Source organism: Bombyx mandarina, chromosome 19 (genome assembly GCF_030267445.1).
Source record: "Bombyx mandarina strain Sakado chromosome 19, ASM3026744v2".
In the NCBI taxonomy this organism is placed as follows: Eukaryota; Metazoa; Arthropoda; class Insecta; order Lepidoptera; family Bombycidae; genus Bombyx; species Bombyx mandarina.
Window position 1 is genome coordinate 2,569,351 of NC_143225.1, and position 14,508 is coordinate 2,583,858.

Consider the following 14,508-nt stretch of genomic DNA (forward strand, 5'->3'; position numbering starts at 1 on the left):
TAATAACATCTACCTTTTTTTTTCGTACGGTAAACACGCCCACACGTCCCCCTAAGATCTGGAGATACGTCAGGTTGACATTCGACCTGGGTTGACCTTGTCGACACCAGAGGTCACGCCGACCTAAGGGCACAGCACTCCCGTCACAACACCCGTAATTGTCGTCTACATAATGGTATGATCTATTCGTGAGATAAGTCTTCAGACGGCGGAATAAATATTCCTTATATTCGAACTGCGTGGGCACTGTGTGCCTACTATTGTATGTAACCTGACCGACATTGATACTCCGTGCTCCATTTCTTATTTATCTACGGATTTCAACTTTCGCTTTGGAATCATTCAAAAAAATTTATGAATGAATAAATACTTTTTAATACGCTTTCATTAGCTTCATACATATTTTAGTGTGTGTAACGGAATCTTTGGCCGTGGTTTTGAATCGTCGGATTAACTCGAAATTTGGCATATTTATCAAGGACCGAAGATAATTCAATATTTTAAGCCGTTCTTTGTTGTTGGCAGTCAAAACAACGAACACATTGTGAAGTCTAGGTCCCTTGTAATTGCTTTGTATCAGTTAGCCTAGCCATGCATCCACGACCAATAACATATACATAATCTTATACCATTAAACGAGCAATTCTTATATATTAATGTATATGTATATAATCTGAATCTCGGAAACGGCTCCAACGATTTTCATAAAATTTAGTATACAGGGGATTTCGGGGGCGATAAATCCGATCTAGCTACGTATTATTTTCAGAAAATGTTCGTTTTATTTGTGTTTTCAATAATCAACTCTTCCCGACATCTATTGGCGAATAATAATACTATTTTTCTTAATTGAGGGCAACTAACCGCTTTTAAGACACAACAAGATGGCGCTATCAAAAAAAAAAACGAGCAAAGCTCGGTCATCATCCAGTAATATATATGTATATGCACGATCTGAAATTTATTTTAAGGTATTAATTATTAAGGTCCAATTTAGATTTTTTATTATCTCGCTTATTTTTTTATGTAACCGGCTGTTTAAAAAAAATGCGTTAAAGTTTATGCGAGTCGTAGTAAATAAATAAATATAAATAAATAATAAATAAATAAATAATAATAAATAAATAAATATTTTACTAACAATCACGCCACGTTAACTGGTCCCGTGATAAGTTCGTAAAGAACTTGTGTTACAGGTACCAGACAACGGATATAAATGTAAGATTTTTATTATACACATACATATATTTAATATACATCCATAACCCTGGAAAAGACATTTATATTTATCATACAAATATCTTCCCTTGGCGGGATTCGAACCCGCGACCCCCTTGTGTAGTGACCATGTCACTTACCACTACACCAGACGGCCGTTTAAGTAGTAGATGATACAATTAATAGTAGGTATTTTTGCGACCGGACTGTCGGCCAGGAGGCGTTACCTAGGTAAGCTATAAAGCCTTAAAAAACGTCTGAAATAATAAAATGAAAATAAAAACAAGATAAATCGTCAATTTAGTTTTAATTAAGTAAATATAAGTAAAAATTTAAATTATCGTTTTTATTTTGATAGTCTTGACCCGGATTTTAGGTCAATGTAAAACAAAATGAGAATTGCATTTTCAACGATATGTCGGCAAACTTTGAATTCGCTCAGAACTTTTGAAGTTGTGATTGGATAGTGAAAGCTATTTCGAAAGATTCCGTTGAATATACATATAGATACCGGTATCTATAATTTATATATCTATATATTAATACGTGAAGCGAAAACTTTGTACACCTTTTTACGAAAATTACGCGGACGGAAGAGTATGAAATTTTTCACACTTATAGAGAATATAGAGAAGGAGTGCAGAATGTTAATGTTTTTTAAATTATGCATAAAACATACATTAAATCAATAAATAAAAAGGGTGCCTGTACTTATGTACGCGCGTAAGAAGTTATACTTTATGTTTATTATTTTTTTTTTTTTTTTTATTTAAAATTGAATCAATTTGAAAAAAAATCGATTAAACAACTTCCTCAAACACGCATATTGGACATCCCTTTTCTTGACATCGTATACATTCGGTAATTCTCGGTACGGTTCGGAAAGTTCACCTGCGGCTATATTCAGACTCGCCAAGCTACGTCGGTCGTATTGTAATGATCGATTTAGTGGGCAACTTCATTTCTGTAAATTTTGTGTCACGGTGCGCGCGCATCGTAAAATTTCACTCTCATCTATTTTTCATAACGCGCCTAAAGGAGTATAACTTCAAAAACATTATTCACATTACATAAACGGTACACAGTACCATGTATTTGACACACACGCATGCATACTATTTGTTTACTGTAAAACATTTCATAGCCTGTGGTCAAATTGAGAATAGATTAAATATTATTTGTCTTTGTTAATATTTATCTAAGGTGTAGTCTTGGCGAAGTCTGTGATTATAAAAGTATAATAAATAGTATTTGACCATAGAATCATAATAATGTTCAAAATTATAATTTTAATTAATTATAGTCGAATTTCGACTGCCGCGGGACTACTAGTTATTATAAAAGCGTGTTAAAAATTACACACGAATTCATACCGGAGCGATTCTCACACAAAACCAACCGTCTTTATGATTCTGATTTCGAGATGAACCCTTTCACCTCTCGATTTGTTTGAAGAGATAAAATTTAATAACGGATGTCGAAACGGAATACTTGTTTAATAAAAATAAAAAAAAACGTCTCAATGTTTTCCTTGAGAACTTAATAAAGTAAATTAATCGTGATGAGGTTAATTAAAAGGTGTTGTTTAATGAGAAACAAACGAGATAAGACCGAGATCATAGAACGTTATTGCAATAATGTAACATATCAAGTTTTATTACAAATTTATTTAGAGCACGCTTTAATTTTGATTAATTTTATTTTTTAAAGTGATTCTTGTCTAACTGACGGTTGTTTGGAAGAGATGGTCTTAGGAATAAGATTGCTCATTGTACTTTTGAATTTAATGTTTATTATTTACTTAATTTAATGTTTTACTATTAATTTAATATTTATTATTACTCTCTTTATCTATATATTAATATACGTGAAGCAAAAACTTTGTATCCCTTTTTACGAAAATTGCGCGGACGGAGCAGTATGAAATTTTCCACACTTATAGAGAATACAGAGGAGAAGTGCACAATGCTAATATTTTTTTTAAAGAATGCATAAAAGATACGTTAAATCAATAAAGAAAACATTACACACACTACATACCATGTATTTGACGCACACACGCATGCATACTATTTATTGTCAAACTTTTGTTCTTGACGTCTGTGGTCAAACTGAGAATAGAATTTAATATTGTTTGTCTTTATTAATATTTTTAATAGTGTAGCCTTGGCGAAATTTGTGATTATAGAAGTATAAAATACAATTATAATAGTGTACAAACTTACAATCCCAATTAATTATAGTCGAATTTCGACTACTGCGGGACCTCAAGTTATTTAAAAATATCTCAATTTTTGGACATAGCGAACGCTCAGTTTTAAGAATAAGTTGTTTGGCATGCGATTATGTAAACGCCATAGACTCATTATTTGCAAAATATAGAAATGCATTTTTTTTGTAATGTAATTAAAGTCCGATTTGTAGTATTAATTTATTTTATTTTACTTAATTAATAATTTTCAGTTATTTTGGTTCACTATCATCCACGCGTATATTGTGTTATTAGTGGAAGTTTGGTTTTTGATACTACATGGATTGGAATGGATATATACATATGTAGATATTAGTAAGGGAGCAACCATATTCCTTTTGTTCCTATTTAATTAAGAAAGACAGTTTTTATTAACTGTTGCATCGTAGGATTTTACGTGATTACTCTAGCTCATATACCGACTGCCCCACCCTTAAGGCATTACTGCTTCACGGCAGAAATAGGCGGGGTGGTGGTACCTACCCGTGCGGACTCACAGGACGTCATAGCATCAGTAATTACGCAAATTATAATATTGTGGGCTTGATTTTTATAAGACGACTAGCGGCCCACTCCGGCTCCGCTCGGGTCAACAAAAATTTCAATGATATTTGACGTTGTTTTATTTTTAAAATAAAAGAACACTTATTGCGGCATAACTATAATAGTTAGAGATATGCTGTCGCGACACTTTTTGTAAATAATAATGTGTCCTACAAAGTCGTAGTATATTATTTTATTCTATCATCAATAGTTTTCGCAGGACTCGCGATGTAAAGAATATTTTAGGTTTTTTTTTTTCATTTTGGGTTACATTTTAGTAAGGTTCCCTAACTTTTTTCAAAAATATTGTGTCCTATATCACTCGGGAATAGTGTAGATTCCAAACAGTGAAAGAATTTCTCAAATCGGTTCAGTAGTTTCGGAGCCTATTCAATCATCATCATCATCATCATCTCAGCCTGTCCATTGTCCACTGCTGAACATAGGCCTCTCCAAGTGATCTCCAGTGCGGCCGGTCCGTTGCCACCTGCATCCAACGTGACCCAGCGGTTCTTACCAGGTCGTCGGTCCATCTCGTAGGTGGCCGTCCCACACTGCGCTTGCCAGTACGTGGTCTCCACTCGAGGATCTTTCCGCCCCATCGGCCGTCCGATCTTCGCGCTATGTGGCCTGCCCACTGCCACTTCAGCGTGCTAATCCTACGGGCTATGTCAGTAACTTTGGTTCTTCTACGGATCTCCTCATTTCTGATTCGGTCCCGTAGAGAAATACCAAGCATAGCCCTCTCCATACCTCGCTGCGCGACACTGAGCTTCCTAAAAAGATCCCTTGTGAAACACCACGTCTCGGAACCGTAAGTCATCACTGGTAGCACACAATACAAACAAAAAAACAAATCTTTCCTCTTTATAATATTAAGTATAGTTGTTATTCCTGCACCGTGGAAATCAATCGTGAACAATTGGTTAAGTACGTATTTCATTAGGAAAATTGGTACCCGCCTCTGGGATGATTCAAACACTACTATGGCTGAAGTAGTTTATTGACCGATTGACAGATGTAGTGCGTTGTAGTAGAGCTTAACTTATTTAAAAACCGGTATGCCATACTATCCAGTTTTGTTGAGTTCACAACAACCAATAAACATCTCGTAAATTACAACAAAAAACAACAACACGTAAACCTAACGTCAAGATCCACTGTACGTAATATTAAATGCGGGGCCACGACCCTCAGACAGTCACGTTCCGAACGAAAATAATTGAAAAATACATGGCATTAAATTATTACGTGCAATGAACCCTTTACGCCAAACATAATAGTATGCGTAAACTGATGAGTATATCGGTTGTGTTTGATTTCCAGTCTGTGTTGGTACTCCTGGTCGACTTCACGACTCATTTATACTCAGTGCTTCGAGGAACCCGAAGACACAGCAGCATACATGTAGGCTTAGGGCTTCTAGTAACGGTACTCGTCGAACTCGGCAAAGAGTTCGACGTGCAACCTAACCCATACATCAGCCCGCTGAGTTTCTCGCCGGATCTTCTCAGCGGGTCGCGATTAGGATCCGGTAGTAGATTCATTCGCGAAGCAGCTGCTCTTGAGTTGTTAGCTTTAGAGGCGCTCGGGCAGCTGTTAGCAAATCCCATTCCTCCTAACTGAGCCTTTGCTCGTCCACCTGTTCTAGTGAAACTGGAAAGGCCTCCGGGTTACCAGTAATCCTTCCCTCTTAAAAAAAAACCAGGTAGGCTGTGAGCTCGTCCACTCGTCTAAGCAATTAAAAAAAAAGTCATTGAAAATATAATAATATGTGTGTGTGTGTAATGTTTTTTATTTTTTATTTAATGAATTTATTATGCATAACAAAACAAAAAAAAAACATTCTGCACTCCTTCTCTACATTCTCTGTAAGCGCGGGAAATTTCATTCTCGACCGTCCGCTCAATTTTCGTAGAAAGGGGTACAAGTTTTTGCTTCCCGTATTAATATATGTATAGATAAGTAAGACAACGGACGTACTACTGACTTCTAGTCTCATATAACGCGGTTTAGTACAACACTGGACTTTGCAGGAACGTATCTACCGTGTTATAGCAGGATCACATGTACTCACCCATATGGATATACCCATCTTATGTACTAATGTATAAATACGTAACTTTTAATCCATTAAGTATGCATTCTCTGTCCACTGGAGAATGACAAGAAATAATATAAAAGGCATCTAAAAAAAATCTGTAATTAAATGTAATCATAGATAAAGTTTCGTTTGTAAATTTCGTATCCATTGTAAATCCTTTATAAGTAAACAAAATAAATTATTATTATTTAACGATAATCTTCTGGCCGCTCCCTCGAATATGTTCAATATTCTAGTTCAAATGAAAAGTTTGTGACTCAATTAAGAGTTTTGAGCTTACGAATAATCGAGCTACGATTTAGAACTTTCGAAATATAATCTACATCATAAAATACATTTACTAGAAATCGGATTATTGTAAAGCCAATTACTTTCACATTGTGGGAATGAGTTGCTCGCTCCGGGCATTTCAATATTGCAATAATTGTTACGTTATAATACTCATTGTAAAAATTAATATTTAAAAAAATCTAATATTAAAAATAAAAAAAAAACAATATGCTCACTGAGTATCTTGCCAGTTCTTCTCAGGACGGAGGCTAGTTCTTGTGAATTGGCGGTAGTTCTTTTTGACGTTCAACAAGTGTGTACTTTCATTTATGTTGCTCAAGCTTTGTTGACGATGACTCATGTTTGGGCTTCCGAAACAAAACTTCACCAGAACTTCACAATAACTGCGTATATTTCACGAGAAGCGTGACAACGTTCAGAGAGATCCGTACTGTACTACGGCTCGGACACGAATGAATCTGCGCATTTTTTTTTTTTTTTTTTTTTTCCTACCTAAGCTGAGAGCCTTGAGAGGCTATGTCAGCGTAACCCTAACTTTTGTAGGTGAGCTCACGGGGCTCAAACCTGATGACGTTGCTAACACGAACCCTAGCAAGAGCCGTGCTTCGCAGAATCTACCACCGGATCGGAAACGCGACCCACTGAGAAGATCCGGCGAGAAACTCAGTGGGCTGTGTCTGGGAGTTAATTTACTCGTCGAGCCCTTCGTCGCAAGCGACGGGTTCGACGAGAACGGTGACCGGTGCTTGAAGTACCTAGAAGCACCGTTAGTGGATCGGGAGGATCCGAGATGACGTGTTTTGGGCGACGTCGACTGCTTTCCATTCTGTCCGCAGGATCGGGAATGTAGTTACCGGCGGCCACGATGAGAGGGTTCTCGTGTCGTGCCGCTTTATCGAAGTGGCGCATTGACGCCGACTGCATATACTTACTGGTGGACTCTAAGTCCAGGTCGTCATGGAGGTCGACGTTCCTGACGAACCACGGGGCTCCGACGGCTATCCTGCAAAAACGGGATTGAATAATTTGGAATGACTTTAAGTGAGTGCGGGCCGCGTGAGCGAACACTACACTTGCATAGGTCATGACGGGGCGTATGCAAGTTTTGTAGAGTGTCACCTTATTTCTAAGGGACATTTTACTTCGCCTACATATCATCGGGTAGAGACGTCCTAGAATGAAGGCGGCACGATCGCGTACCGTCTTGATGTGGGGGCGGAATGTCATCCTACTGTCGAGGGTGACGCCTAAATATTTGACCTTCGGGGCCCACGGTATGGGCTGGTCGAACATCGTGATTGGGCGAACGGCGGGGGCGGGGGTATTGACGCGCCTAGTCGGGAGGGGGATGCTCAGCGTGGTGTTCGGTGGGCGACCCCTTTTGAAGAGCACCGCTGTGCTTTTCGTGGGGTTAATGTCGATGCGCCACTTCCGGAACCACTGTCCCATGGTGGTAGCTGCGGTCTGAAGTCGTCGATGAAGCAACGCCTTCTTCCTACACGAGTAGTAGATGGCGGTGTCATCGGCGAAGAGCGCCAGATGGGTCTCCGGAGACCGGGGTATATCGTTGATATACACACTGAATAGTAACGGGGAGAGGGCGGAGCCTTGCGGGACTCCGGCTGTGACGTGACGGGGCCGGGAACGCGTTCCCTCGACTCGATATCGGAACGAACGGTTCGACAAGTAGTCTCGTATGATGAGCACGAGTCTGTCTGGCACTCCCATGTTATACAGTTTGAATATCAAACCGTTGTGCCAGACTTTGTCGAACGCCTTCGCTACATCGAAGAAGAGGGCTCCTGTCGGAATGTGAATCTGCGCTAGACCCACGGCCGTATTTATAGGGCTTGGTACACGTCAGCGTGTTTACAAGTTTTGACAGGACTGTTTTTACATCAATTTCTCATCTTAACAAACACAGAGTGATTAGTTGATGACCAGATTATCCGATTATCACATTGAATTATTATTATTTTTATAATAGGTAGGTAAATAGTCATATTTGCGCCGACACGGCCATACTGACAGGCGGTGCGCGATCTGCACCAGCCTCGTTGAGTCTCGTAGGTTTTTCTTTGATTCTCATTGACCTGCAGGAATAAAAAGTTTCTCTGAGTAGCGCATCTGTTATACTACTTGCGTTACTTGTAACTATGTAGGTTTGAGACTATTAATGCGATTTGATCGTAGGTTTCTCGGAGGTTCTCGTAGATTTATTTAAGGTGTCCGGATAAGGATGTTGTTTTGGCGTACACTGTGGTACTTATGTAGTACAGAATAAAGATTGAGAAGCTTTATACAAAATTGTTATAAGTATAGGAATGCTGTACATGGAAGGTGAGCGATGATATTGAAGTGCTTGTAATGCTCCACGCTTACTCGCACGATTTATGTACTCGTAGATATATTGATACAAATGCTCCACGCATAATTGCACGATTTGATTTCTCGTAGATAGGATTGATGCTGTGGCGCTGAGCGGTCTCGAACGCCGTGGTCCACAGGGGCTCTAATGGAAGTGGGAACTAGGACGATGCTGGGGCCTAGGCCTAAGTCGGTCAAAGTTAGTCAGTCATAGTCAATCATTTTGACCGTGGTCCCCAGAGGCTCTGAAAAGTAATGTTCTTTTTTTTTTTTTTTTTTTCTCTTTTTTTTTCTTCTTTTTCTTTCTTGGCTTTTGTTTAGGCTTATGAGGGTTTGATGCTGTGGTGCTGAGCGGTCGTTTACGCCGTGGTCCACAGGGGCTCTAAAGGATGTAGGTAGGACGATGCTGTGGCCTAGGCCTTATGTATTATGACCGTGGTCCACAGGGGCTCTGAAATTGGTTCAAGGAAGGAAAATAGGATAGGGGTAATGTACAGGCTTACTTTTAATGATGGTCGACCCGTCAACAAAGACAAAGGCCAACGGCTGGATCTTACTGCTGATGTTGATACTGACTTTCTCATAAATTGGTAAACATTTTAAGTAACTATCAGGATAGCAGTAAGAAATATAAATCGACGCGCGACGGGGAAGGTAAAGCGGTAGTTTCCGTCATCACTCGTGTTCGATTGAACTCAGTTTAGTCAATAAAACTTTTTGAATAATAATTATTGAAACTCAACACACACAACTTTCACAATGACAGGGTAAACCGACAGTTTCGTGCCACATACCAACAGACTGACTGACTGCCAGAGACTCATTGACTCTGACGGACGGACCGTCTGATACGGACTGGATGACTGTCTGACACGGAACGCCACGACTCTGTCCACGTACCGCCATTTTATACTGTGGCGTTACGGAGTCTACCCTACATTTTGTGATATTTATCAAAACAGCATTTCATCATTTAAGATAATAGTCAAAATAACGTCTTAATACTACTAAAAGTCGTTAATCACGACACGGCCATTCTGACATGTCACACGTCCCTGTGTGACGCTCCTGCTAGAAAAATAACCTTCTGTAATATCAAACAGGTTTCGTCTCGGCCAATCCTGATTCATTCACGATTGAGGATTGGGATTCTTTCATTACAAACCATAACGTTAGCTTTCAACAAGATCTTTAACCTGTGTGAGCAGATAATTTAACCACCCAATTATTAGCGACACACTATACAACTGAAAAATTTCATTATTGCTCAATAAGCATTAGAAACCCGAGTCATTACAAAACTAAGTAATGTGAGTAGTATTTCATCAGTATTCAGTACCAATCACAAACTGTCGTTACGATCACCTCCATCTAGTGAGAGTAACTCATGCCACCTATATCAAGTGACGATAACCTTGATACCTCCATCGAGCGTCGCAAATAAGTGGGACCTCCATCCGGCACCCAACTTCAACATAAAACACATCGTTCGATTTAGGTGATGTGTTCAATTACCAGTTTTATAAATGACACCGAATACTGTTCTTTACTAATCACACAAAAATAGGACAACAAAAATCTTTACTTTAATCAGTTAGTTGTATCGTGGTCTTTTGACTCTACATCTTCTAAATCACTAGTTTCAACAAAATCGTATTTAGGGATTGCACTACATTTGGATGAATTAAACACACACATAGTAAAAGCTTAGAAAATTTTCAAGTATACGGAAATAATTGATCACAATAAACTACTAGAGCAAATTAAAGAGCAGAGGACGATCAGAGCCTTGTACCACCGTCGTTTATTCATTCAACCATTTAATTAAGCATAATTAAATTATCGAAACTTCACACAAGCCTCTCTATCGCCACGGCTCTCCCGTCGACCAGCAATCGCAATTGCCCTCATGATGCGCATCCACAGTGTGAATCGCCCGTGTGCATCACCCGCTGACTACACACGATGGTATTTACAGACCCTGATCTCCGCCAGAGCCAAACGCGCACCGCGCACCCACGGACTACTTGAGTTGCCTCAAGAGACATTGATTTCTGCCGGGCTACGACTACGTAATAGCTACTAGTACGGTCGAACACAATACGGCCGATAGAGTCTTACTAGAGTTTCCAGCACAACTTAGGCTCACTCATCTTCAATAGGATCATTGTCAACATCAACTTCGACTGGTACATGACCTACTGATATCCTCCTCAACCTATCGTGTGCATATTTGTACGTACGCTTACCGGAAAATTTTAAATTTTCGCCTTTGTTTTATCAAATCGCGCCTTATCATAATCTTTTGTTCTCATACGCTATCTCGCGAATTTCGTCAATATCAATTTCAGTCTACATCGCTACACATCAACGACGGTCTTGCAACCTTACCGATTAAAAGCTCGAGTGGCGATGCTTTCGTTACACGACTCATCGTGCAATTAATAGCTAGCTGAACCTCACCTACAACATCTTGCCACGATCTGGTATCGCTAGTCTACCGCTGTTAACATTGCTTTTAGGACACTCATAACGCGCTCTACCTGTCCATTAGTACGAGGGGAACCGGTTGCTCTCTGGTCTCGTCAAGGTTAATCTCGTTTTCAGTATCATTTAAAGTAAAAATCTTTTGGGGGTATGGCACGCGAATTATTAAAAGCTCAAGAGGGCTCACCCTTTTTATACGTTGGATAGAACAATTTAAAAAATATGTGCTTCTAGCACTTCTTGTCAAGAACAATTCCATGAGCTAATTGCGAGCTTGGTCAGCAATAACGCAAGTGTGGGCTTCGAATAAGGACACACTAGATTTAAGTGCTTATTTCGCTGAATGCTCAATCTCACTGAACCGATTAAAACAACTATCGGGTAGTACATGACATTAAAATGGTTAAGCAATAAATCATCGCAAAGGATTTGTTCCGTACAGTTTTGGTCAAAACAACAGACCCTTTATGAGAACCATCGCATAAAATTCCTGAATTATGAAGCTACTACTAATAGATTTCTCGACAAGAGAACATTCGGCACCAGATTCCAAATAAAAGTAAAACGACTCACCAGATTTTTCTCATTTACCAAGACACCCGATGTTACGCAGCTACCGGCACGTCGCTCTGCTGCTGCGTTGCTCGCGGCCGTCGATGACATCGCGCCATCAATTTGCCTCGGCGGCAACTCGTGGCAATGTTTTTGCTTAGATGGGTGGGCTATGAACGAGCTCATAGCCCACCTGGTGCTATGTAGTTATTGGACCCACATATATTCACAACGCAAACGCGTCATCCACCCCGAGATACAAGTTCCAAGGTCTCAGCATAGCTACAACCGCTGCCCCACCATTCAAACCGAAATATACCACTGCTTCACGGCAGAAATAGGCAGGGTGACGGTACCCGTGCGGTCGATGGCACTATACGGATCACCCGTCTGGTGCCACGTCCTTACCCACTAGAACGTCGCTGCGCTGCGACGGCGGCAGCGCGCGATCGCGGTCAGAGTCATTCAAGGATACCTCACAGTCTCCTACGAGGCGGCGCGCCCTAGCGCAAGTGCAGCCGGAGCGCGGGGGCTCCAAACTGGGCAGTCCGTGCTGGAGGCGTGGTCTCGTCATTTGGCGGACCCGTCGGCCGGCCTCCGTACCGTCGAGGCGATCTGCCCGGTTCTCGCAGACTGGGTGGGCTGCGACCGCAGAAGTCTCACCTCCGGCTACCTGTGCAGACTCACAAGACATCTTACCACCAGCCACCACGAAAATCACAATTTTGCGGGTTCCACCTCTACTACACGATGTTACTCCCACACTGCGGAAGCCAACCGCGAACACTTGTCAAGCACGCACAAGCACACACTTCAACGGAAAAACTGGCATCCGCCTGCGGGACCCGAACACCGCCGCATCGTCAGACACGAACGCACCGGACGTCTTATCTTACAGGTCACGACGACTTCAAATGTGTCAATTTTCTTCCCCACGAAAATTTGCTTGCTTTCTTGTTTACTTGCTTGCTGGAGCCCGAAGTCATCGAACGTTTAGTGTATTGGTATTAAATCTAGCAGATTCTAAAGTTTCAGCGACAATTCACAGTCTCATGTCCTGGTTTATTGACTAGTGGCATGTAACTCTGGCAGTAATCATTGGCTTATTAAAAACGATTCGTGTCGGAACTACTCACTCGTCATGACAGATCCATTATTGCGATCGAACATCCACTTGAGACTTGCACTTGCCTTAATTTCTTGCAATAGCTTGGGACGTGTCGTATTTCCGCTAGTAAATGCCATGTGATAAAGTTTCTTCGTGGCTCAGATCTTCCATCGAGGTAGCAGACGTTATTACACGACTTGCGTATGCTGCATTCACGCTTTTGTGGCTTACCATTGCTTAAATTGATAAGCGTCGCATCAAGAATTTTGCATAACGAGCGAGAAATAAGTCGCAAATGCCTCCATGTGACACCTACGTGTGAAGATACCGTTACTGGTATTCTGATCTGCATCATGTTTTTCCGCTGTACTTCGAACATGTTCAAACACGTCACGCCAGTGAGAGTAGAGTCCTGATCCTTCACTTCTGATGTCGAGGGAGATACAGATGGAACGTTTTTAAAAAGTGTGACGTCAGCATTGCTGACGTCACGGTTATTGCTTTGTTGACGATGACTCATGTTTGGGCTTCCGAAACAAAACTTCACCAGAACTTCACAATAACTGCGTATATTTCACGAGAAGCGTGACAACGTTCAGAGAGATCCGTACTGTACTACGGCTCGGACACGAATGAATCTGCGCTAGACGCACGGCCGTATTTATAGGGCTTGGTACACGTCAGCGTGTTTACAAGTTTTGACAAGACTGTTTTTACATCAATTTCTCATCTTAACAAACACAGAGTGATTAGTTGATGACCAGATTATCCGATTATCACATTGAATTATTATTATTTTTATAATAGGTAGGTAAATAGTCATATTTGCGCCGACATATATAAATCTATACTAATATACCTAGTCAGGTCATAAATTCTGTCACATGTTTAATGTAAAATAATTGAAACAAGTTTATTCATTATGTAACCATTCATATACCAAAATGAACTTAACAAAACATAGATTCTTTTGACACTAAAGTTTATTCAAAATGACCTCCGTGATTTTGAATACAGGCCTTCAATCTGCGCGGTCAGTCGTCTATCGCAGCACGAACAAGGTCCATGTCAATATCGGCGGCTGCCTTAATCAAGGATGTCTTGAGTGACTCCAAATTGGGATGAGGCTTTGAGCACGCCTTTTCCTCCAAGTGTTGCCATATCTTGTAATCTAACGGATTCAAATCTGGACTGGAGGAGGGCCAGTCTTCGTGCCGGATGAAGTCGATTTCACGCGCCGCCAGCCAGTCTTGTGTGCTCTTCGCTCTATGAGCTGGCGCCGAATCTTGTTGGAATACCCAGTGCCTGTTATTGAACATGGTATGAGAAACAGGTTCCACAAGGTTCGTCAGGACTGTATTTTGATACACAACTGCATTCGTTTTTACACCTTTCTCACAAAAATGTACCTCTGTTAAGCCCCAATAAGAAACTCCCAACCATACCATGAGCGAGGATGGAAAATGACCTCGTTGGACACGCGGAATACGGTTGCTCGCTTCTTCACTACTGTGTGCGTACACCTTATCATTTTGTTTGTTGTAGCTCTCTTCTACGGTAAAAATTTTTTCATCCGAAAAAAGAATT

The 14,508-nt window shown here is 40.6% G+C and overlaps 1 protein-coding gene across 2 annotated transcripts in view; it reads left to right on the top strand.

The window, feature by feature from the left end:
• The window catches only part of AkhR (Adipokinetic hormone receptor), a 153,444-nt gene that overhangs the window by 79,946 nt on the left and 58,990 nt on the right, over window positions 1-14,508 (top strand). The window lies entirely within an intron of this gene.